This window comes from Bubalus bubalis, chromosome 6, assembly GCF_019923935.1.
Source record: "Bubalus bubalis isolate 160015118507 breed Murrah chromosome 6, NDDB_SH_1, whole genome shotgun sequence".
NCBI classification, from domain to species: domain Eukaryota; kingdom Metazoa; phylum Chordata; class Mammalia; order Artiodactyla; family Bovidae; genus Bubalus; species Bubalus bubalis.
Genome location: NC_059162.1, coordinates 31,186,616 through 31,210,524, shown reverse-complemented (window position 1 = coordinate 31,210,524; position 23,909 = coordinate 31,186,616). Strand labels below are relative to the sequence as shown.

The 23,909-nt window shown below is 45.4% G+C and overlaps 1 long non-coding RNA gene across 1 annotated transcript in view; it reads right to left on the bottom strand.

Annotated features, from left to right (window-relative positions):
• Positions 1–1,274: 1,274 nt before the first annotated feature.
• Positions 1,275–23,909, bottom strand: part of LOC102402651 — a 156,449-nt gene continuing 133,814 nt past the window's right edge. The window contains exons 5-6 of the long non-coding RNA XR_006551749.2: positions 6,913–7,009; positions 1,275–3,462 (exon numbers count right to left, since the gene is read on the bottom strand). This is a non-coding gene — a long non-coding RNA (uncharacterized LOC102402651). The remainder of the gene's footprint in view (positions 3,463–6,912; positions 7,010–23,909) is intronic.

Sequence of the window (23,909 nt, the reverse complement as noted above, 5' to 3'; positions counted from 1 at the left end):
TTGGGAAGATGCCCTGGAGAAGAGAATGGCAACCCACTCCAGTATCCTTGCCTGGAGAATCCCACGGACAGAGGACCCTGACAGGTCCATGGGGTCACAAAGAGTTGGATGCGACTAAGCGACTAACACTTCCCAAGCCTTAGAGAGCGGAAGCCCCTGGGGCAACTGTGCATTGGGGCAAACGTGCCACTGATACTGGGGGCTCACCATATCCTAAGGCCTCCTCCCAGCTCAACCTCTGACCTTCAGCCCCTCTGGGTCTCAGGCTGCCCTGCTGCTGGTCACTCACAGGCACCCAGGTCTAGAACCCACGGGGAACTGCCCCAGAACTCAAGGGACAGATACGGAGGCAGCTGTTTCCAAAGGTTTCTGACTGCTTTCATCTCTTTTTCTGCACCTTCACGCCCCTCAGCATGTGCTAGGATCTGCTGGAGCAGGGAGGAGAGAGAGCTGGGGCTGGTGTGGAAACAGGTTGGGTCGGGTTATCTGGTTTGAGATAACTCTATGGTGGACGGAATCACTGCCCTTCTCTCAGCCCATCCTCTCAGCCCTCCGAGACCTCAGCTGCAGAGCCAGCGTCGCTTTGTCAGCAGACTGTTCTCCGTATCCGTGCTCAGTCCTTAACCCTTCATCTATCATCCCCACTTGCACCTCACCCATCTCTTTGTTTTCCATCTCCTCCACTTCTCTCTGTATTCACCCTGCTGCTCAGCCTCCAGGCTGCTCTCCATTTCCTCCCATGGAGCGGAGTACTGGAGAGAAGGGTCTCTGAGCTGGGAGGAGACCTTACACTTTGCATCGCCCTCCTCTTTAATTCCACAGGTTGATTAGAGGCAGACCTCTGTCTGGGCTCCGGGGCTCTTTACTTCAGTGTAACCCTAACCCTAACCCTAACCTCCTTCAGCGGGGAAACTTGTCAAGTTCTGGGAGCAAGTACCAGTCCCAGTGCCTAGGACTGGGCTGGCTACAAGAAACCACTCTGCAGGAGTGGCTAAGCGGCAGGCTGCCCTTTGTCCCCACTTGCTGGCAGTAGGGAAATGGACTAAACAGTGACTGATGGCCTTGGTGAGCCCTGAGATCCAATCTTTGCTGCTACTTGGTTTCCCCTAATATGAAGAGAAGCTCCTGAGATTCCAGTACAGATCTAAAGATGGACTTTGTGTCCAATGGAGAACTTTGGCCCAGAGAAACAGGTCATGTGTAATTAGACGTGGTTCCCGGAGGCTGCCTTGCCACCCCCACCCCCTCCCCTGTCCCCACTCCCTGGCCTTGGCTCTCTGAGTCCTTGGATCTCTGAGCAAAGAATTTCCTTCATCAGAGAGTAATTGCCCCTGGCTCCCCTCACTTCTAATCAACAAGACAAGGTATTAGTTCCTGGGAGCATGATTGATTTCCAGGGACTTGGAACTTAATTACATTTTTGCAAAGTCCGTTTGGAATCCTCAGAGAAGCGAGACATTTCTTCGAACTTACCATGTAGGAGGGCTTCCAGCATCTCAAATATTCCATTCATCCTTCCTCTGGCCAAGGGAGAGGCATTCTATGGCTGTCAAGTTTTCATCTTTCCTTACCCAGAATCCCCAACCCCTGGAGTTTGATTGGAGGAACTTGGTTTCTCAAGCAGAAGAATTCTTCACACGGTCCTCTCCACACCAGCAGTCACGCCATGAAGCCCAGGGAAGCATGATTCCTGCCTGGAATGCATGTCCTGTGCCCCTCCCAGCTCCTGCAGGCCCAACCCGCTGGCCTCACCTGCCATGTCACGCTGGGCCAGGCTTCTGGTTCCAGTCTCAACCTCTTTATTATGCTAATCACCATCATCAAACTTATTAATAACTACTGTTTATTAAGCACTAACTCAATAACTGGCATTAATGTGCCAGGCTCTGTAAGGTACTTTACACACATCAGCTCATTCCATCTTCACAAGAGATCTGCTATAGTAGATATTGCTACTTACCAAGATATTACTACATTCCCATTTACCCAGGAAGAAATGGAAGCTCAGAGAGGGTCAGCAGTTTTCCAAAGATAGAAGAACTAGAGGTGGCCAAACTGGGCTTTAAGTACTCCATGCCTCTGGACAATTACACCACGGCCAGTTCAGCACATGTTCTGCAGTCCTGCTGACCACCTCTGCCCCCTGTCTCTCCAGGGCCACCTTGCCTGTGGTTGCATGTCCCCTGAAGGCTGACACCACTTTCCCCAGCCTGATGGCTCCTGTGCTGCCCCTTCATTCAGAAACACCTGATAGCATAATAAAGCAATTGCAAAAGGATAACAACTTTTCTCTAAGTGTGAAATTATATCAAAATTAAAGTTTCTGGGAGTAGAGTTCTGGTTCAATGTATCCATTATAGCAGTTTTGCAGCCACAGTCTATACTGTTCATTTTACATATTTTACATTAATGGTCAAAAGTTCAGGAATGATTTTAGTAACATCTATATAACAAAGTCATATGAGATTGTTTTTGAAATAACAAGGTGTTGTAAATAAATAAATGCTGTAAGAAACAAGATGTGCTTGATGAGCCTCATGCTTGCCTGACTTCTAAGAATCACATGAGCTGGATTCTTTGTCTGCTAAAGCCACCTGCCAGGATGTCTCCCATCAGACCTGTTCCCTCCCTGGTCAACACCATCACCCGCGCTGACTGCACCCCTGGGCTGTGCTCCCTACCATTCAGGTACTTAAAGCTGTTTCCTTCAGACATGTCCCACACCACAGGTGGGTCTCATCCAGGGTCTGCACAAGCCTGCACAGTCACACTGTGTCCTGAGATGTGGCTCAAACCCTAGTCTGTTGTGAGTAGCTGAGACAAAAGAGAGTCTGAGTCCAGGGGCATCCACTCCCTTGCCCCACAGCAATCTGCCTCCTTTCATAGGCCCAGAGCTTCTAGATTATTGTACAAGATGCAAGTTCATTGGAGGGTCTTGCTTACAGACTCACTTGCTCACATGTTCAATCCTGGATGGATGGATTAATCTCTTTCAGTGGGGAAACTTGTCAAGTTCTAAGAGCAAGTACTATTCCCAGGAGAATTTCAACTCTGGAGGCTTCCTATGGACTGTGTGTCTAGTTAGAGAAGCACAAATTTTTAGGGCATGGTGGGGAAAGGATCTAATATCTTTAGTAAATTTACAAACTTGGGGCTACAAACTTCTAGTGTGGTGCAGGGGCTTCCCAGTTGGCACTAGTGGTAAAGAATCTGCCTGCCAATGCAGGAGATGCGAGTTCGATCCCTGGGTCGGGAAGATCCCCTGGAGAAGGGCATGGCAACCCACTACAGTTTTCTTACCTGGAGAATCCCATGGACAGAGGAGCCTGGTGAACTGTAGTCCATAGGGTCACAAAGAGTCAGACACAATTGGAGCAACTTAGCACACACAGCGTTGTATAGACCAACAGGTAAGTTCCAATCCACTTGCTCAAAGTCCATGTCAGTGAAACATGCTGCATCCTTAGAAGATGGGGGAAGTCAGCATATGTGACCAGTGCAGTGTGGGGGAACTATGGATCCTGCCATATAAATGAGCCAGCCTGTGACTTTTCCACCCATTTCCCCTGTCAGTACAGATGCAGTCCCTGAAACCTCTGTCCTTAGACTTTCTCTTAAAAACACAGTGAGCAGGCTCCCTGGGGCATGAGTTCTTCCTTTGCCAGTACGTGGCTCCACCCCAGCCCTTCTTGGGGTATCCCTGCCATTTCCCCTCACCATGGTTGGCATCCTGGTCAAAGCAGTAGGTCAGGGGTATCCTTGCTCACCAATTTCAGGCTCACCTGCAAGGCATACTCTAGAGCTCATAAGAACCAGGTCTCCTCTAGCTATAGGTGTCCCTAAAGATGCTTGTTATTTGAGAGCCACCAAGTCATCGCTGGAAGTGGAGGCAAGAGGGAGTAACAGTGAGGAAGGGGCATTGAGGACTAGGGTAGAAAAGGTAGAATTCACATCTGCAGAAATTCCCAAATTTTCAGGGAAGGTAAGGAGATTGGCACTCTGTCTCCTTCCCACCCTCCCCACCAGCCACTTGCTACCCCCATTTACATGGGCCCATTCATCAAATGACCTGGAGACATCTGCCAGCAGCCAGGTCCAATCTTCCCAGACAGCAGTGAAGGCCAACCCTGCTCAGCAGCAAAACTCAGCTCCAATCAGCCCAGGAGCAAAAGCAAGCAGGAGAAGTAGCACATGGGACAAGGATGCGACAGAGAAGAGAACCTCCCAATTCAGTCCAGCAGCTGCGCAGGAAGTCACTCGAAGGGAGAGCAGCTGGACCACCTTGAAGCCCCCGATGTGAGGTGATGAGCAGAGATGACTGGTGGACAACGGGGGCTGGGGTGACAAGGGGAGAGGGGCCTTGGAGTCAGGCCCAGCTGCTTCACCTTGTGCGGGAAGATTGGATCTGGCCATCTTCCCTTCCCTCAGTCCTACATGATCCTTCTCTGACTTAATTCTCAGCTGTGGCTTCTGGTAGTTTTTTTCTCATTTCTAAGACCATCTTCACGGCTCCCCTTCACTCCTTACTCCACTTGCCCATTCATTTCCAAACAACGACCCCAGGCTTCTCCTTCCTTTGGGTTAGACCAGACATTTGCCCTCATCTGACATTTTTTCACAGAGCCCATCCATCCCCCCCTTCACCCCTGACACCACCTCTTCCTCCTAATCTCTCTCCAGGGGATCCCTCTGAAACAGAACCAGACATCAGTGGCAGAGGAGCTGGCAAAAGGAAGGCAGTGGAAGAAAGCTGTGGGTTTAGGCTCAGAGGCTGCAGGCTTCTCTGGCTGGAGCTGCCCTTCCTCTGAGAAGCTGGTCACAATCAAGAGGACAGGCCAGCCCCAAAGTGAAGTGCAGAGCTGGGGAAAGTAAGAGGGAATGAGCCGGGTAATGAAAGCCATTATAGTCATAGATGCTCTATATGCCAGGCATACGGCTAAACTCCCTCTCTCATTTAATCCTCAAAACAGCTGTAGGCAGGAATTTTCTCCATTTACAGGTAAGAAATCCAACTTTCAGAGAGTTTAAGTAATTTGCCCAAGGCCACAAAAACAAACAAGACCAAGATTCAGAGACAGCCTGGCTGTTGGTCCCAGTGAAAATCTCAGCTTCACTGTTCATCTCCCATCTCTCACCAGCAGGCAAGAGAAAGCAGATGTGAGAGGATTGGCTGTACAGAGCCCCAGAAGGACCCCAGGTCCCCATCCTGTTAGCAGCCAAGGGGCCCTCACCAGTCCCCTGTGTGGGTCCAAGCTCCTCCCCCAACAGCTCCTGAGGTCACCCCTCCTCAGGAGGGGCCTCACCTCATCCACAGACTTTGGTGGCATCCGGGGCTGGGACAGAGGACCCCCATCATGACTTCCTGTTCTGCTCACTGCCTCTTACTGTGATTTTTTTTTTTTTCCTATTCTGGCCTTATTTTACTCATCATAAAGGGACTAATGATTACCAGCATCTCCTTCTAGCCTACAGAACTTCCTGGGAAGCATTAAAGATGAAAAAAAAAAGAAAAAAAGACAGGCACTCTTGAAGGAAGGGCATTTGTCACTGTTGACGTTAACATTTTACCTGAACAACAGGAGGTTCTCATCCAGACCCACTGCCCTCTCTGTTGTAGGAGTCATGGAGTGGCCTGAGAGTCAGCAAATAAGCTCAGAAGTTCCAGGACTCATATAGCAGGTCAGATGCCCTAAAGAGACAAGCTGACAGTGCTTTTTCCCCAGACCAGGTGAAATACACAAAGGTCTGGGCCGGGCCAGGTGTAGGGCAGAGGAGTTCTCTCACTTGGCATAAGAAAGAAGGATTAAAATATGGAGAAGGAAGGGAGAAAAGACCCTGTTTTCTACATCCAAAAATTCACCCAAGTGATCAAGCTGTATGAGCTGTCTGAGTCTTTCAAAACAGACAAGAGCTCTGCCTAGTCATGTTGGGCTGAGCTGGGCTGAGAAGACACATTTACAAAACATCAAAAGGCAAGTTCCAGTAGCTGCTCGCAGCCGTTAGACACAGCTCCACTAGGAATTTCTTTCCAAAGGGATAGTTCAAGGGTCTCATGCATGAGAAAACAAGGGATGGAGATTCACCTGGTTGACCCACCCCTGCCACCTCAATAACTGATAACCATCACCCCTGTGGGAGGTGGGAAAGGTTGAGGCCCTCAGAGAACAGATGTTTTATTTATCTATTTGTTTGTAGATATATGCAATGATAACACATTCAATTCCTCAACTAATATTTATGGATTACTTTATGCCAGACGTTGTGCTAGACTTGAGTGTGGAGTATTGATTAAGATGTGGTCCCTGCTCCCCAGGAATTCTTGAGTAGTGGGAGAGACAAACACACAACAATTAACCATCAATACACATTAGACTGGGCTCTGTACAGAGATATGAAGAATGTGCTAGGGGAGCATGGAGGCAGGATAGAGTCTCCACAGATGTGACAACTGAGCTGGTCATCAAAAGAGGAATAAGAATTCTCCAAGTAGAAAAGAGGGACAAGGACTCTTTGGACAAAGGGAACAGCTCCAACCAAGGCAAAATGACGTGAAAGAGCATGACTGACTTTGTTTGACTCAAATGTGGCATGCATGCGGACTGGAGTGGTAGCTGATAATCAAGCATCAGAAACAACCATTTCCTGACCTCAGAGGCACCATGATGTTGTATTTACACTCAACCTAAATTTCCCTACTCACAGTTTGCTCTTCCATCAGGTGATCAAGTTGGAAAGAGCACCCAGTCTTTAACTGGATTCTTGAAAGGATCATTAGGTCATGCTACCAAAGTTCCAATCCCTTCCTGAAGCAATTCTAAAATCAGGGATCTTACTAGGGCCTGAGTGGACCAGACCCTGGATTCTCCTTCCCCACTTCCAGTACTGAGCTATGCTGGCACTGGACCCACTTACCTCAGATCCATTGGTCACCCTTCCTTTGCTCAATTCTGTATCATACAGTGAGGAAATTGGTCCCTGCAAGTTGCATCTCCCGGCTTCTGGCAGGGTCCTACAAAGGGGAAGTACTATCAGGAGAAAAGAGGAAAGGAGGAAGGGAGAAGCCTGGGAGCTTCTAGCCATCCCTCTTTTCTCCAGCCCATATCTCTGCAGCTGCTGTGACTCCTCCGTGGCTCCAGCTCCTACTCACATCTACCCTGGTTCAAATTCCCACTAATACATCCATCATGATTCTACTTCCACCTGATGACCCCAAACCCTGGGCTCTGGTAACCTCTCATTCCCCTTTGTTTCCTCAGCTGAGGGGCAGTAGTATCACCCAAGTGTCGTGAAGTTCTGTATTGCCACACCGTCTCGTTTGGTTTCCCAGTGCTTCTATCTCCAATTCCTTATACTAAATTCCCTCTGCTACAAATTCTTTAAATGGTCTCCCTGTTTTTTAGTTAGGATGCTGACTAATACAAGACTATATTTTATTCATCTTTGCATCTCCCACAGCACCAGATACAGTGATTTTCTGAGCAAGTTCTGAGTATTTGTTGGATGGACAGATGAATAGATAGTTGATTAGCTAGATGAATGATGGTATGATTAGGTAAATGAAAGGATGAAAAGACCTTCATGAGTAAATGAATGAAAATAGAGGAGTAAATTACAAAAGAACTAATAAAAAGGTGATTCTAAGAGGCTCATAAAAATGGCCAGGAATTTAGAACAGCTGTTTGACAAAAGTAAATCCGAAAGAGAATTCAGTAGCTGGAAAAGCACATAGAGGAGGACTTTGTCACGTTTGTTCCTTGTTGTATCTGAACTGAGTCACTTATCTCTTCACTCTCTTTCTAGATCTCTTCCTACATTGGCAGCAGCCAGGAGAGAAGGTGTGTTAGTGGCAAATGGTTCTAATTTCCATCTGGCAGGCATATCCATCACATTTATTATGCCTGAGTCTCTGCAAAGTGAAGGAGATGTAATGGAAGGAACCTCATCACCATTGATTCTCAGTCATATACACTTGAAAAAGTTGCCAAATGGCTGCAGTTCTGGACTGGAAAGAACCCGATTGGCCAGACAACTGTAGCCTGTGGGGTTCTTGGGGATTTTCAACAATTACATTCTCAGAATCCTGAATTCTTTTTCTGAGTATATCGTCTTGAATAATTAACAATTCAGAGACCAAGTCCTTCCAAGGCCATTTGTTCATCCCCCTGATAAGCAGGGTTAAACTGAAAGATGCTCAATAAAAGAGATATTTCCAGCTCAGCTATTGACTCTGTGGTATAGGAGAGCACTGAGGCCTCAAGCTCCAGGCTCTGCCCCTTACCTGCTGAGCTCCACAGGAAAGTAGGTACCTTTCCACGAGTCTAAGATTTTTGGTTCTGTCCTCACAGATTTTTGTGAAGACCAGAGGAGATGATTGTGAAAGGAAAGTAAAACCAGTAAATCTCAACACCACAACATCATTTGTTTTATAGTCAATCCGTTTTCCACATAGACATGACCTAAAAAACCTTCTAGCTGGATTGTCATCCCAGGCCCATTGTATAGGATGAACCTGTCTTCTGAAAACTTAGAATGCAAAAGGTCCTGTGTGGACTAAGAGAGCGACCACAACTCACTGAAAGGAAAGGGGCTGCCTCTGATCAGATCTGAATTAATGAAAATTACCAAAGTAGGTAAAGTGTCTCTCCAGTTCCTCACCCCCTGGCGTATTTCTCCTTATGCTTGAGAAAAATATTCCTCATCTATGGCCTCCTCCAAAGGCCAGTGTTCCACGGTGACCAAATTATGTCCATCCTTCCCATTTCCTACATCATCTTCTTCCTCCCCCAAGGCTGCTGATATTGCCTCACTGTCAGAGTTTTACATGCTGATATGGATAATTCACACCAAGCTATATAGTGTAGCCTCATTGTTCCCTTAATCATGGAGTGCTAATTTTCAAAAGGATGCCCGCAGGTCCTAATGTCTGCAGATGGTATTTCAAGAAAAGTAAATGAGGAGGTATTTGGAGAGAGGAAGGCAGGAGAGAGACTTTTCCTAAAGGCCCTCAAGTAACGCTCCTAGAAACAGGTTATTCAGACTTGACATAAGGCCAAAATGGTCACTCTGTGAATCTTCTTCCTCCCAGCCCAATTCACCAGAGGCCAGACGTAAATCCACCCAGACGATTATTATTCCCTCATATCTCCAAGAAGGATGCAGAAGCTGGTTCTCTGTGCTGATAGCTCTTGGAATGGAAAAGATTCTCTCCCTATCCAAGACCACTTTGCAGCCAATTCCATAGCATTTTCGTGAGAGTAACCATTTTATACAGCTCCTCTGACAAATGTTTCGTGCTAGGCTGGCCTCCCCTGCCACACTGGCTTTTCCCCTGATACCTCTCCACTCCATGGGTTGGTGAATGTTCAGAGCATAAAATCCATTTTTCAGATTAGCCTCAACATAGCATAAGGAAATGAAGTGGTCTGCTGGCACTGACTCATTGTAAAACCAATTTAAATGATCAAATCGATCAGTAGTTATTTACTGAACATCAACCAGCTCTGGTTATGCTCTGCTCAAAATCCCCAGCCCTCACTTCTTCACAGCCTCTTCTGTGACCCTCTCTTCCCAGCCCGACCACCGTCACTGTCACCGGGAATCAGGTAGACAGCCCCCACCCCAGGAGCTGTCCAGAATCTCAGCAATGCATATTAAACCAGAGAGACAGCTATGGCTTCCTTTTCCTCTTTGCCAGAAGCAGATGGGAAAGGTGGGAGGAAGGGGATTATTTATTTTCTAGTCTTGCCCAAAGCAATCTCTATTTTGAGGGTCAGTTCCCTCCACCCCCATCCAAAGCCCAACATGAGTTTGACTGACAATAGCCTCCACCTTAGCCCAGCTCCAAGAGGTTCTAACTGACCCTGTTTACAATGCATGAGAAAGACTGCACTGCAGAACTTTCAGTTTCAGGATTTTGCAAATTTTATGAGAGTTTTCAGTCAAGCTGATTTTTAGCTTCCCTTTTCCCCTCCAGCTAAAATCAAGATCTTTCGCCCAGCTCTGATCTCAGATGGACTTTTTTTCTCAGCACTTGGGACATGATTAAATAACAGGCACACGTGCGCACACCAGCCCCAAATGCTTTTATTTCCCAGATCTTTCTTCAGTAATGAAGCCTGAAATGGAAAACCACTGCGCAGGGAAACTGTAGCAACAAGAAGAAGAAAAACAGACAATGTGCCAGCCTGGCTCCTTCTGGAGCCAGGGGTGAAGAAGTTTGCTCATGAAACAGACAAATTAAATATATGTATCACATGGAAACATTTGGCAAGGAGAACCTGGGAGTTTCAGTAATTATCCGTTGGGGGTCCATTCAGTGTGGGTAAAGGGGAATCAGGAAACATCTATCTTTCCATAATCCCTAGACAGCCCAAGAGGTTGAGAAGAGGATTGGCTGCAAGAGAGCATTCTTTTCACTGTCCACCTGACATGATCATTAACTCTACCAATTATGGCAATATAAAGAAATCATTAAAATGCAATTATTACAGCTGTATACGTTTATAGCCGCATAACTACATCAAAAGGCCGCCTTTGTAGACCTTTATGTGCTCCATAAACCTGAATAAATTGCAGCAAAGAAAAGAAGATTACTTTAATATGAATCAAGAGCAAATCTGAAATTTCTGTCTTGCCCTGTGGAGATAGCAGCAGTGAAGGACCTTGGTCCTTCTGTGACCCCTGGTCCATAGGGTGTGCCTGCTCAAGTCTCTTTTGCTCTAGGCCCGCATCTCCCATCACCCAGATGAATGAAATGAAAGCTAAGCAAGTACCAAAAAGCAATCACAATCCCACGCATTTGTATGCCTTATAGTTCTCCTCACTTTATAAATTAAAAACTGAGCCTCAAAGAATGTTTAAAGGAACCTGTATAAGGTTGCAGGGTGGTCTCTGTGCCCCAGGAGACTGGCTTCTGTGGAGTGTATCAATGGGTCCCTTACCCTCTGACTTTCCACCCCACTTGGACCAGTGGGAAGCAATGGCAAGAACACAGAGGGTGGAAGAAGAAAGAAATTGAGATGCTCTTTCCCCTCGGCTCGCTCCTTGTCCAGCCAGGGTGTGGCAATGGCTATTCCTTTGCCTACAACAGCTCCTGCCAGGTGGCCCTGTCCTTGGGGACAGCTACAGGTCTATCTAGGTTCTGAGGATCAGCCCCTCCCTTTGCCCTGCAGGTCTAGGGATGGTCGAAGTTTCTCTGCTGTTGCTAAACTCAGGATGCTTCACCATTCCTTGCTGGTTTCCCTTTAACCCTCTTCATTGACTCTTAAATGTCCCCACTGCTTCCTACCAGGACTGTCACTGGGACACACAACAAATGAGTGCTGGGACCCAAACTAGAACCCAGATCATCAAAACCCTAAGAGTCTGAGACTGAATGATTTAGAAAATTTAATTTGCTATAGACACAGACATGCTAATTGTCATCACCATCAAAGCTTTAAGTCCCATACTTTGTGTGCCACTGTGCTGGGTCATTTAGAGAAAGAATTATAAGAATACAAGCTCTGCCTTCCAGGAATGTTCATGCTGCATCACACACACTGATGTGACCCACTCTGTAGGGTACATGCATCAGGCAGAGACAACCCAAATCAACACCTGGCTGAACAATGCCGGGGAGAGGGGCATCCGAGGAGGTGAAGTCAGTGTATTTGGGAGTAGAGGGCTGAACAACTAGAAAAGCCCATATTCTGTTTCCAAACAAGGTGGAGGAGAGCAATGGGTCAGATCATCCATAATTACAAATGATGTTAAAACATTTCTATCTGGCTTTGACATGCATGATTAGACAATACATTGTGTTTTGTTTGGGGATTTCTGCAGTAGATCTGCCTTCCTAATTAATTTTCATTAGACTGATTAGTGAAGGGAGTTTGTATTCCTAGAGTTCACACATACTTTTGCCGCCTGGGAGATAGAAACAGAGAAATCTGGCCTCCAGTGTTTCTGCAAGTGGGCTGAGAAGCAGATAACCTGTATGTAACCCACCATAGTTCACTGCCTACTTTAGCCTAAGCCTGACATTTCAGTCTGTAAGATTATGGGTCTGTACATATGGAATATGGCTCAGGACACAGCAGGTCCTTACTGATGCACAGTGGCTCAATGATCCTTCTCCTGAGAATCCAAATACCTCTAATAGCAACTGGGGCCTTCTTAGTGAATCCTAGACAGGGCAGCAGTAAAGACTAGCTCTGTCTTGGAGTCAGAAGACTGGTTCTCATCCATCTGAGCTAAGTCTCCCTGGGAAGACCCTGAAATGTGCTGAATTTTAGCATTTTATGCTTGAACATAGACAACATAATACTCAAGAGCTAAAGTGGGGGGATTTCCCTGGAGGTCTGGTGGTTAAGAATTCACCTGGCAATGCAGGACATGGTCCAAACGCTGGTCCAGGAAGATCCACAGCTGCAGAGCAACTAAGCCCATGACCACAACTACTGAGCACGCCTACTACAGCTGCTGAAGCCTGCTCCACCACAAGGGGGGCCACCACAACGAGAAGCCCGCGAAATGCAGCTAGAGTAGGCCCCAGTCGCCACAACTGGAGAAAGCCCGTGCAGCAATGAAGACCCGGAACAGCCAAAAACTTAAAAATAATAAATAAATATAAAAAGGAATTAAGGTGAGACACTATGCCTGGCACAGAGGTGCTCTCAATGAATATTGGTGGCATTGAATTATGGATGAGGATATGCTATTGTAAAGTGTTAAATTCTATATGTTATTATTACAAATTCATAGAGTTGGAACCAGTCTTGTCTAGTTTATAGATTAGTTTTACTGAATTATAATGCTTTCTTTTTTCAAATAATGACAGCTAATAATTCTATGGTACTTACTATCCAGCAGACCATATTCAAAGCATTTTATCTAAATTAAGCCATTTAGTCTCTGCAACTACTCCAAAATACAGGTACTATAATTCTTCTCATTTTAAAGAGGAAGAAACTGAGACTCAGAGAGCTCACATAGGGAGGAAGTAACAGATCTGGGATTCAGATTCTCAGTCTGGTGGTAGAATCTGTGTTCCTCAACAACCTACCCTCGTGCCTCACCATGGCGGGATGACAAGGTAGAACTTGATGTGCAAGAAATGAGGCACAAGTAAAGATTCTATCAGAACGTGGAGGTGGAGAAGGGGCCTTCTGGCTGGGGTAACCGGAGAAGCCTCTGTGGAAAGAGGTATCATTTGAACTGGGCCTGGAAGGATGAAAGGACTTGGGCACATAGAAATGAGATGCAAAAGGGAAGTGTGAGCAAAGGCATAGAGATGGAAACAAGTAATTCCCTTTGGGGTTATTAAGAGGCTTCTGGGAGACATGAGTTAAAGTTTTGAAGATTGGTTAAAGCGAGTGTACCCCAGAATATCAGCCTAAACTGCGTGGATTTTTTTCTAAAGGAAATGGGGAGTCATGAAAAGTGTTTGGGCAGAGTCCAAGAGGATGGGAACTCTGTCAGAGAAGGAGTTGACATGACAGTCGCGTGTAGGCTGGTGTGAGGGGAGAGACTGCGGGCACGGAGACCACGTGTCCCAATCAGCTAATAAGCAGCTCTGCACCCACTGAGATAAATAAAGCCTTGTTAACTGACTGACAGACTGATTGACACGCTGCCTCCAAACCACAAGCCCACCTCCATCAGAAGTCCCCTCCTTCAGAATTAACCACAGTGGCAGTGCTGCCTGAAACTGAGCAGAACACTAAGACAAAAATGATTGGAAAGAGCCCCAGCCTTGCATTTGTAAGTGGAAAAGACTGAAAACTAGAATTCCCCCTGTCCCGCAAAGTAAACAGACTGCCAAGAAGGGATGTCAATGGAGAAAGAAACACCCCACGGAACTGAATATAACCTCAATTCTTTCTCCTTTTTTCCTGTATTCCTCAATCATGAAGGGAAAATGCATGGCAGCTGCATAAAAATGATGGTCTTCTTTCCACATGTGAGGTTGCCAGGGGATTTGGCTATAACCTTTTATTAGCTGTTAATAATTTAGAAAAGGGAAAAGCATTCCCCAGTCAAATCTAATCTCGTACAAATAAATACTTTGCAGAGGAACGAAAGCATCACATTCATCCTGGGATGAACAGGCGATTATCAAGCCTTCACACGTTGCTGGCATCCATCAGCCGGGCCATTCACTCTGGTTAATGGCAATTACATTACTTTCCTTGGGTCTGTTTTCAGCAGTTCCATTCGTAGCTCTGGGTGTCTCTCTCCTATACTGACTCTCCAAGGCTTCCCCCATGTGTCTGTGAGGGTCTATGTTCTGTCTGTGTGTTTCAGTGTGCACTGTAACAGTTATACATAAGGAAGAGTCTCAGGTGCTTGATGTGCACCTATCGGCTAATGCCCAGGATTAACCCAGCAGGCTGTCTGTGACTCAATGTTCAATTAAAGCCAAAACATCCACTGGAGGGAGCAGAAGAGACATTTACCTGATGTTCACAAGTAGGGGCTTACGCATGCAAAAGACCCCAGTTGACCAGATGCACTTGAGTATTTGCTTCACACGTGAGATATTTTCTTGTTCCATGGTTCACATTGATAACTGGATGTAAGTGGGCCCTTTGCAGCACTGCACACATTGGCAGTAGCTATACAGCTGTCAACCTGCTGTTAAATGTCAGTCAAACATGTTTAGACATCTATATATTAGGGTTTATGATTGCAAAGCTACCCTTTCCCTTTGAAAAAGAAATGAGCATTAAGGAGGCAAGGATGCAGTAGATAAGATAACCAAGAGAGGAATATGTTAACTCAAAAGCATAACTGAACTCACCTCCATTCCTTATGTCTGCCATGCAAATATGTTCATCAGTACCATTGTTCTAGATTCCACATACAGGCGACAACATACAATATTTGTTTTTCTCTGTCTGACTTACTTCACTCTGTATGACAGACTCTAGGTCCATCCACATCTCTACAAATGATCCTGTTTTGTTCCTTTCTATGGCTGAGTAATGTTCCATTGTATATATGTACCACATCTTCTTTATCCATTCATCTGTCGATGGATATTTAGATTGCTTTCATGTCCTGGCTATTGTGAACAGTGCTGCAATGAACGCTGGGGACGATGTGTCTTTTTGAATTATGGTTTTCTCAGGGTATACGCCTAGTAGTGGGATTGCTGGGTCCTATGGTAGTTCTACGGAGAAGGCAATGGCACCCCACTCCAGTACTTTTGCCTAGAAAATCCCATGGACGGAGAAGCCTGGTAGGCTGCAGTCCATTGGGTCGCTAGAGTCGGACATGACTAAGCGACTTCACTTTCACTTTTCACTTTCATGCATTGGAGAAGGAAATGGCAAGCCACTCCAGTGTTCTTGCCTGGAGAATCCCAGGGACAGGAAGCCTGGTGGGCTGCCATCTATGGGTTGCACAGAGTCGGACACGACTGAAGCAACTTAGCAGTAGCAGCATGGTAGTTCTAAGATTGACATATGTGCGCAGCCACGTGTAAAACAGATAGCTAGTGGGAACCTACTGTGTAGCACAGGGAGCTCAGTTCAGAGCTCTGTGACGACCTAGATGGGTGGGATGGGAGTGGAGATGGGAGGGAGGTCCAAGAAGCAGGGGACATATGCATACATATAGCTGATTCACTTCATTGTACAACAGAAACTAACACAATATTGTAAAGCAACCATACCCCAGTAAAAAATAATAAATTAAAACAAATTTTAAAAAACAATTTAAAAATGTATAACTGAGCTAATTTTTTTTCACTGTAAATAAACAGAGTCACTGTGATGCATTTGCCCTGTGTCCTGGATCCAAGACCAGATAGGTCACTCGGCCACAGTTCTGCCTCATTTGGCAGAACAAAGTTCATTTTCATTGACTTTTCTGCTCATCTCCTAAAACCAGCCTCTCACCCCCAAGATAAAGCAACTCTCCCCCATGGGGCCACAAATCCCTCCAATCTGGACAGATCCCTGGACAGTCTCAAGAATCTCAAATGGCTACCACTTTCCCCACAAAGTACCTACCCAAAATGGGGGTGGCCCAGTGCAATGGAGGTAAACCAGTCCTCTGGGGGAGGGGAGCCAACTCTCATTTATAATGCTCACCCATTTCTATGGTGCAAATATCCCCATCATGGCCAGTTTCAAACTACCAACAGTTTAACAGCCAGCTCGGGACATTTCTGGACATTTAACAACCTGCCAGTGAGAGTTAACTTCGGCACAGCACTGTTAGGTCCCCCTGACCCCACCCCTCACCCCTGACCTCTGACGGCCTCCAGGTTTAGGGGGATGATCAGTGTCCTAACCCCCACATGATCTTCACACCCACAGCTCAGCCTCTGGAGCTTGTGGAACAGTAAGAACCCAACACACTCCTTAATCAACATCTTGTTCAGAAAGTGTCACTTGCCATAAATATAGGCTTTTAACCTGTCTCCTTGGCAGTTACCTCCGGGAGTAGGGACAGGGAATTCATCATAAATTTCAGAGCTGGTAGATTTCAAGGGAGCAGGAGAGGCTCTTAGCCCACAGGAACTGTGCAGTGAGAATGTCTCCCAAGCCCCATTGTGGAGGAGGGGGCAACTGGCCAGGCTTTAGAATGTCTGCCACTGTCCTGGGTTATCTGGCCAGGGTGAAACCAGATGACTCTGTTTCCATAAAGAATAGGATGGAGGCTAAGGGAGTGCAGACCTCAGAGGAGTGGCTATTGGGTACCCATTTGAATACAGAGTTAAAAACTCATCAACAGTTATTTAGAGGATTAGAGGAAACATTTGTAAGCACAAAAGCTGCTGCCAGAGGCTAGAGAGAAGAACCAAACAAGACACAGAAACAGGGAGATGGAAACTGAGACAGGGTCAGAGACAGAAATGAAGAGGAGCAATATTGATGGATGGAGATGGTACTGAACCAGATTCTGTTAAACCTAAAAAGCCTGAAATGGCTCTGTTTCTTTATCGATATCAAGCTCTTGGGTATAATTCAAAGCCCATTCCACCAATATTCCCCTATCCCCTACTTCAATTCACTCTCCAGTTTTTCATCAGCACGGACAATACACCCTCCATTTTGTTCAAACTCATAAGCTCTAACAAAATGTTCTAACTTGACTCTATACATTTACTTAGGTCATTTACCCGCTGTAAACATTCTCTTCCCCTCTAAATGACTTTCTCCTTGCCCAAACTCGTCCCAATTCTCACCTCATTCAGAAGACACCCCTGGTTAACTGCCCTGGCTTTTATTTCTCTGGTTCCCTCAGCTCCTGGGTGCCCAACTTGGACAAATCTTTACCCTGGTGATCTTAACAATGATTCTCTAAGTACCCAGCAGTGTGACTGATCTTAGATGAGTTGCACCTTCATTTCTTCAACTGTACTAGGAAAAGACCAGGCTGAATGACTTTGTTTCCTTGCAGTTCTGACATTCATCAACTCTAAGTGATAATGCCCATTCAGAAAAAGATAAATGAATGGAGGAATGTACCAGTGAGAGGAGGACAAGCAGACGGGGTAGAGAAGTGTGGACTGAGAGTGACTGGTGGTGACAGTGTAGCCACTATCTCTAGTTGTCCTAGTATCCCCTCTTCCGTAGGGACAACCGGCCACCTAGAGTAAAAGCTATAGATCCCACTGTACTTTGTACTTGACTAAGTTCAGGCCTACTAGACAGAAAAAAAAGTGATGTGTTGCAAGTTCTGGGAACCCTCCTTATAATACAGTTAGTGATCATCCTTTGCTCCCTTTCTTTATTCTGTCCTCCATACTGCTGCCTGGAATGTGGCTGTGATGGCTGGAGCAATAATCCGAACATTGGTCCATTAGGATAAGAATCACAGTGAACTGAAAAGAACCTGCATGACAAAGGAACAGAAACCCCTCTACCCATCCCAAGTTATATCCCTCTGGACCTCCACTGAGAGAAAAATAATTCTCATATATAAGCCAATTATTTCAAGACTGTTACTTATCAGAACCTAATCTTAGATGATACAAAGTTTTAACTTGAGAAGGAATTACCATGAGGCTCATAAAGTCAGATGATAGACAGTGATCAGTTCAGTTCAGTTCAATCACTCAGTCGTGTCCAACTCTTTGAGATCCTATGAACCTCAGCACGCCAGGCCTCCCTGTCCATTGCCAACTCCCGAAGTCCACCCAAACCCATGTCCATCGAGTCAGTGAGGCCATCCAACCATCTCATCCTCTGTCATCCCCTTCTCCTCCTGCCCTCAATCTTTCCCAGCATCAGAGTCTTTTCCAATGAGTCAGCTCTTCACAGCAGGTGGCTAAAGTATTGGAGTTTCAGCTTCAACATCAGTCCTTCCAATGAACACCTAGGACTGATCCCCTTTAGGATGGACTGGTTGGATCTCCTTGCAGTCCAAGGGATCTCAAAAGTCTTCTCCAACAACACAGTTCAAAAGCATCAATTCTTTGGTGCTCAGCTTTCTTTAGTGCCCAACTCTCACATCCATACAGAACCACTGGAAAAACCATAGCCCTGACTAGACGGACATTTGTTGACAAAGTAATGTCTCTGCTTTTTAATATGCTGTCTAGGTTGGTCATAACTTTCCTTCCAAAGAGTAAGCGTCGTTTAATTTCATGGCTGCAGTTACCATCTGCAGTGATTTTGGAGCCCCCGCAAAAGTCAAGTCTGACACTGTTTCCACTGTTTTCCCATCTATTTGCCATGAAATGATGGGACCGGATGCCATGATCTTAGTTTTCTGAATGTTGAGCTTTAAGCCAACTTTTTCACTCTGCTCTTTCACTTTCATCAAGAGGCTCTTTAGTTCTTCTTCACTTTCTGCCATAAGGGTGGTGTCATCTGCATATCTGAGGTTATTGATATTTCTCCCGGCAATCTTGATTCCAGCTTGTGCTTCCTCCAGCCCAGCATTTCTCATGATGTACTCTGCATAGAAGTTAAATAAGCAGGGTGACAATATACAGCCTTGACGTACTCCTTTTCCTATTAGGAACCAGTCTGTCATTCCATGCCCAGTTCTAACTGTTGCTTTCTGACCTGCATACAGGTTTCTCAAGAGGCAGGTCAGGTGGTCTGGTATTGCCATCTCTTTCAGAATTTTCCACAGTGTATTGTGATCCACACAGTCAAAGGCTTTGGCATAGTCAATAAAGCAGAAACAGGTGTTTTCCTGGAACTCTCTTGCTTTTTCAATGATCCAGTGGATGTTGGCAATTTGATTGCTGGTTCCTCTGCCTTTTCTAAAACCAGCTTGAACATCTGGAAGTTCACGGTTCACGTATTGCTGAAGCCTGGCTTGGAGACTTTTAAGCATCACTTTACTAGCGTGTGAGATGAGTGCAATTGTGTGGTAGTTTCAGCATTCTTTGGCATTGCCTTTCTTTGGGATTGGAATGAAAACTGACCTTTTCCAGTCCTGTGGCCACTGCTGAGTTTTCCAAATCTGCTGGCATATTGCTTGCAGCGCTTGCACAGCATCATCTTCCAGGATTTGGAATAGCTCAACTGGAATTCCCTCACCTTCACTAGCTTTGTTCATAGTGATGCTTTCTAAGGCCCACTTGACTTCACATTCCAGGATGTCTGGCTCTAGGTCAGTGATCACACCATCGTGATTATCTGGGTTGTGAAGATCTTTGTTGTATAGTTCTCCTGTGTATTCTTGCCACCTCTTCTTAATATCTTCTGCTTCTGTTAGGTCCCTACCATTTCTGTCCTTTATCGAGCCCATCTTTGCATGAAATGTTCCCTTGGTATCTCTAATTTTCTTGAAGCGATCTCTAGTCTTTTCCATTCTACTGTTTTCCTCTATTTCTTTGCATTGATCACTGAGGAAGGCTCTCTTATCTCTCCTTGTTATTCTTTGGACCTCTGCATTTAGATGCTTATATCTTTCCTTTTCTCCTTTGCTTTTCACTTCTCTTCTTTTCACAGCTATTTGTAAGGCCTCCTCAGACAGCCATTTTGCTTTTTTGTGTTTATTTTTCTTGGGGATCTTGATTCCTGTTTCCTGTACAATGTTACGAACCTCTGTCCATAGATCCTCAGGCACTCTATCAGATCTAGTCCCTTAACTCTATTTCTCACTTCCACTCTATAGTCATAAGGGATTTGATTTAGGTCATACTTGAATGGTCTAGTGGTTTTCCCCACTTTCTTCAATTTAAGTCTGAATTTGGCAATAAGGAGTTCATGGGAGTTCATGATCTGAGCCACAGTCAGCTCCCAGTCTTGTTTTTGCTGACTGTATAGAGCTTCTCCATCTTTGGCTGTAAAGAATATAATCAGTCTGATTTCAGTGTTGACTGACCATCTGGTGATGTCCATATGTAGAGTCTTCTCTTGTGTTGTTGGAAAAGGGTATTTGCTATGACCAGTGCGCTCTCTTGTCAGAACTCTTTTAGCCTTTTCCCTGCTTCAGTCCATATTCCAAGGCCAAATTTGCCTGTACCTCCAGGTGTTTCTTGACTTCCTACTTTTGCATTCCAGTCCCCTATAATGAAAAGGACATCTTTTTGGACTGTTAATTCTAGAAGGTCTTGTAGGTCTTCATAGAACCATTCAACTTCAGCTTCTTCAGCATTACTGGTTGGGGCATAGACTTGCATTACCATGATGTTGAATTGTCTGCCTTGGAAACAAACAGAGATCATTCTGTCATTTTTGAGATTGCATCCAAGTACTGCATTTTGGACTCTTTTGTTGACTGTGATGGCTACTCCATTTCTTCTAAGGGATTCCTGCCCTCAGTAGTAGATATAATGGTCATCTGAGTTAAATTCACCCATTCCAGTCCATCGTAGTTTGCTGATTCCTAAAATGTCGATGTTCACTCTTGCCATCTCCTGTTTGAGCACTTCCAATTAACTGTACAAAAAAGATCTTCACAACCCAGATAATCATGATGGTGTGATCATTCACCTAGAGCCAGACATCCTGGAATGTGAAGTTAAGTGGGCCTTAGGAAGCATCACTACGAACAAAGCTAGTGGAGATTATGGAATTCCGGTTGAGCTATTTCAAATCCTAGAAGATGATGCTGTGAAAGTGCTGCAAGCAATATGCCAGCAAATCTGGAAAACTTAGCAGTGGCCTCAGGACTGGAAAAGGTCAGTTTTCATTCCAATCCCAAAGAAAGGCAATGCCAAAGAATGCTCAAACTACCACACAATTGCACTCATCTCACACGCTAGTAAAAATAATGCTCAAAAGTCTCCAAGCCAGGCTTCAACAATATGTGAACCATGAACTTCCAGATGTTCAAGCTGGTTTTAGAAAAGGCAGAGGAACCAGCAATCAAATTGCCAACATCCACTGGATCATTGAAAAAGCAAGAGAGTTCCAGGAAAACACCTGTTTCTGCTTTATTGAATATGCCAAAGCCTTTGACTGTGTGGATCACAATACACTGTGGAAAACTCGGAAAGAGATGGCAATACCAGACCACCTGACCTGCCTCTTGAGAAACCTGTATGCAGGTCAGGAAGCAACAGTTAGAACTGGGCATGGAATGACAGACTGGTTCCTAATAGGAAAAGGAGTACGTCAAGGCTGTATATTGTCACCCTGCTTATTTAACTTCTATGCAGAGTACATCATGAGAAACGCTGGGCTGGAGGAAGCACAAGCTGGAATCAAGATTGCCGGGAGAAATATCAATAACCTCAGATATGCAGATGACACCACCCTTATGGCAGAAAGTAAAGAGGAACTTAAGAGCCTCTTGATGAAAGTGACAGAAGAGAGTGAAAAAGTTGGCTTAAAGCTCAACATTCAGAAAACTAAGATCATGGCATCCATTCCCATCACTTCATGGCAAACAGATGGGTAAACAGTGGAAACAGTGGCTGACTTTATTTTTCTGGGCTCCAAAATCACTGCAGATGGTGATTGCAGCCATGAAATTAAAAGACGCTTATTCCTTGGAAGGAAAGTTATGACCAACCTAGACAGCATATTAAAAAGCAGAGACATTACTTTGTCAACAAATGTCCGTCTAGTCAAGGCTATGGTTTTTCCAGTGGTTCTGTATGGATGTGAGAATTGGACACTAAAGAAAGCTGAGCACCTAAGAATTGATGCTTTTGAACTGTGTTGTTGGAGAAGACTTTTGAGAGTCCCTTCGAGTGCAAGGAGATCCAACCAGCCCATCCTAAAGGAGATCAGTTCTAGGTGTTCATTGGAAGGACTGATGTTGAAGGTGAAACTCCAATATTTTGGCCACCTGCTGTGAAGAGCTGACTCATTGGAAAAGACTCTGATGCTGGGAAAGATTGAGGGCAGGAGGAGAAGGAGACGACAGAGGATAGGTGGTTGGATGGCCTCACTGACTCTATGGACATGGGTTTGGGTGGACTTCGGGAGCTGGTGATGGACAGGGAGGCCTGGCATGCTGCAGTTCATGGGGTCTCGAAGAGTCAGATTTGACTGAGCAACTGAACTGAATTTTCCTTGATTCATAGACCTAACATTCCAGGTTCCCATGTAATATTGCTCTTTGTATCATCAAACCTTGCTTCTATCACCAGTCCCATTCACAACTGGGTGTTGTTTTTGCTTTGGTTCCATCCCTTCATTCTTTCTGGAGTTATTTCTCCAATGATCTCCAGTGGCATATTGGGTACCTACTGACCTGGGGAGTTCATCTTTCAGTATCCTATCATTTTGCCTTTTCATACTGTTCATGGCGTTCTCAAGGCACGAATACTGAAGTGGTTTGGCATTCCCTTCTCCAGTGGACCACATTCTGTCAGATCTCTCCACCATGACCCAACCATCTTGGGTGGCCCCACACGGCATGGCTTAGTTTCATTGAGTTAGACAAGGCTGTGGTCCATGTGATCAGATTGGCTACTTGTCTGTGATTGTGATTGGTGGAGGTGGGTTAATAGATGACAGATAAAAGGTAATAGAGGAAAAGTTGACACCAAAAGCAGTGCTTTCCTTTTATCATCTCCCAATTTCTTTACCACAGGACAGCCTCAGACATCCATGGGCAGATTGAAAAGCCCATCTTAAAACCTGTCTCCAGGAAATGTTCCCCCTTTTGACCATCCCAGCACCTCCAAGATTTCCCCTTCTCAAAATTCCTCGGGCACTTCCTATTTACTTATTTGGCACTGGTCAAAATGCCTGGTACTCTCTGTAAGAATGCTTCCATTGGTCCAACCCAACTAGACTATGTTCTACAAGAGAAAAAAAAAGTTTTTCTCACTTTTCCTCCGCCTACAAGGATGACATCCCAGACTTTCTGGGGCAGATCAGATTTGAAGTATTTCACCCTGGTGCTCTCTGAATTTTGAAAATTTTAGTATTTAAACTACATCAGCCAAAGAACCTTTTTGATATAGGACCATAATAAAAATGAAACTATGAGCCATGCCTTGTAGGCCACCCAAGACAGATGGGTTGTGTTGGAGAGTTCTGATAAAATGTAGTCCACTGGAGAAGGGAATGGCAAACCTCTTCAGCATTCTTACCTTGAGAATCTCATGAATGGTATGAAAAGGCAAAAAGATTTGACACCGAAAGATGAACTCCCCAGGTCAGTAGGTGCCCAATATGCTACTGGAGAAGAGCAGAGAAAAAGCTCCAGAAGGAATGAAGAGGCTGAGCCAAAGCGGAAACAAAGCCCACTGTGTCTAGTGGTGAAAGTAAAGTCAGATGCTGTAAAGAACAATATTGCAAAGGACCCTGGAATGTTAGGTCCTTGAATCAAGATAAATTCAGTTCAGTTCCGTTCAGTTCAGTTGCTCAGGCATGTCTGACTCTTTGTGACCCCATGGACTGCAGCTTGCCAGACTTCCCTGTCCATCACCAATTCCCAGAGCCTGCTCAGACCCATGTCCATAAAGTCCATGATGTCATCCTACCATCTCATCCTTTGTCATCCCCTTCTCTTCCTGCCTTCAATCTTTCCCAGCATCAGGGTCTTTTCCA